The sequence below is a fragment of the Cannabis sativa genome, chromosome 3, assembly GCF_029168945.1.
Source record: "Cannabis sativa cultivar Pink pepper isolate KNU-18-1 chromosome 3, ASM2916894v1, whole genome shotgun sequence".
Taxonomy (NCBI): domain Eukaryota; kingdom Viridiplantae; phylum Streptophyta; class Magnoliopsida; order Rosales; family Cannabaceae; genus Cannabis; species Cannabis sativa.
Window position 1 is genome coordinate 51,489,073 of NC_083603.1, and position 2,750 is coordinate 51,491,822.

Genomic DNA, 2,750 nt, shown 5'->3' on the forward strand with positions numbered 1-2,750 from the left:
AGACCATTTTGCCCCTCCACGCTAAAACCACATAATAATCACTAAAGGGGTAATTTTGGGAAATTCTAAATTCCCGGCCATTCCCGACATTCCCAATGTCTAATAAACCGGTCCCAAACTACTAACATACTAAGTTGTGATTTCTACTGAGCCAAACGCCGGGTTCCAAAATATCGGGCACCGGAAATGCAAAATATGAAAACTACTGAATGACATAGCAATGCATTTCTGAATTCCATAAATAACAGTATAATAAATTATTTAAATAGCTATAAATAATTTCATACTTAATCATAATTAACTGATAATTTCCAAATTAACTAAGCGGGCTTTACACTCTCCCTTTGTAGAGAAAGAACGTTTAGCAAGATTCACAAACTAGTAATTCACTTAAGGTGATATTTTTCAATGGACTGCCTTTGGTTAACTTGTGAAGTCTATTATAGCCTATATGACCTAGACGTAAGTGCCATAGATATGTTTCATCTTCATTATCTATCTTTTGCTTTTTGTGGTTTCTAGGTTTAGCTATTTGAAACAGTTCGTTATTAAGCGCAAATGGTTCATCTAGTCTAAGAACATAAAGCCCTTGTTCCATAGGTGCAACACAAATTTGAACATCATTGTGAGAAATGATAGAACCAGAACACGAAAAATTCAATTTATATTGTTGCAACTGTAAACATGAAATAGAAATCAAGTTTCTACTGAAATTTAGAATATACAAAACATTGTCTAAACTCAAAGTTATGTTCTGAAACTTGATTTTTTTTTTTCTTTTCCTCTAGCTCTAACCGATATCATTTCGCCATTACCAACTTTAAGTTTCAACTCTCTAGATTTTAAATAATTCAATTTGTAAGAAGTTGCAATGAACAACAGATATGGTTAGTAGATTCAGAATTAACAATCCGGATGGATTTGTCATTCTCTAAAATACATGATTCAAAAACTAAAGCATTACCATTATTCTTAGTATTGAGAAGTCTGGGATATTTTGATTTAAAATGTTCCTTCTGTTAACAATGAGAACATTGAATAATATGTCTGATTAATTGTTCTTGTGTTGTTCTAATTGCTGGTTCAATCTGTTGTGAAGAATAATCTGAGGAAGTGAAATTACTTTCTATATTCTTCTCAACTGAGTCTGAAGTAGTAAGATTGTCGGAGGAATCATTCTCAATATCTTTAACTTTCTTTTTGCCCTTATTTGTAGTACTGGACAGGGACCTCCTTGCAAGTGACAATGTCCTTTCATAAGCACGCAGTTCAGCGTCCAGCTTGTCTATGTCGGATGAGTTCCAATTGTTAGTCATAAAAGATACAACAAATTGGTTAAACTCAGGTGATAAGCTGTTGAGAACAAAATGAACACTTTGCTCTCTAGATAAAACAATTCTCAGCATAGTTGCTTTCTGGAATTTCAAGTTCATCATGAGCAAGTGTGAACTGATACTCTGACCAGGAGTCATCTTCACACTTTGGAGTTCATTTGCAAAGGCATAAACTAATTGAGGATTGGGATGTGGGTTGTATATTTTGATACTGCAAATATCAATAAACAGAAATAAATTATTGGTTTGATTAAATTCATACACAAAATTAAAAAAATATGTTTGCAAAAATATCAAAAAGTAAACATATTAATTATTTTCCAAGGTTTCCAACATAATGAAATATAGTGTCCCAGTAGGTGAGAGTCAAAGATAACATTAGTTGAATAGAGTAGTCAACTCATCTAAAATGGACATTATTCTAGCAACCTTTTATTCGATCAAAATAAGAATGTAATGTTGTCCCGGTAGGAGAGAGTCAAAGTTATTCTTATTTTATGAGCTTCGACCATTATTTCACACTCTGTAAGTTTATTTCTAAGTAGTCACCGTAGGGGAGAGTCTAATAAAAATGAAAACTTTCAAAATACTTATCATTTGATATCTTATGGTGATAATGCTTCATCGAATAACAATCCATGAAGGGGACGAAGTCTAGCGTCTCGAAGTTATATTGAAATAATTAACCATGTAAGATCAACAATGGAGATTGAATATCTCTTTGCTTAAAGCTCATTATTTAAAATAATAAATTTCAATTAATCACTCATTTTAATCTATATATTTTAATGTTAAAAATTACTTAATTTAAGTTGGTCTCAAATTAATTTTCAACTTTAATTTAATTTCGAAAAATTAAATATATATAAAATATATATAATTTTGAAATTATATAAAATATAATAAAATAAATTCTTAAAATATATAATTTAAGTTGTTCTAAAATAACTAAATTTTTAACTTAAATAATTTTTAAAATTTAATTAAATAACAAATTAGTATCTTTAACTAATCACCTTAATTTGAAAAAATATCTCTATTTAAGTTGATCTTAAATTAACAAATTTTTAACTTAAAAAAAAAAATTTAAAGAATGTCTGAATAACTAATTTCCTAGAAAAATGTACTTAATTATCAATTTCAAAATATTCTAATTTAAGTTTATTCAAAATCAATTTGAAAAAATTAATTTTCAACTTAAATATATATTCTATGTAAATTCAAATAATTAAGTATTTAGAAAAATCTAATTAGTTATAACTTCTTTATTTGATTAAATACAGAAAAATACATATAGTTTATCTCGAATATATTTCATTAAACTAAGTGTATTTTTCTTAAATTAATTTTAAAATAATTTGATGAAAAATAAATTTCATATATTTTGAAAATTAATTATGTTGCTAATAAATTTTA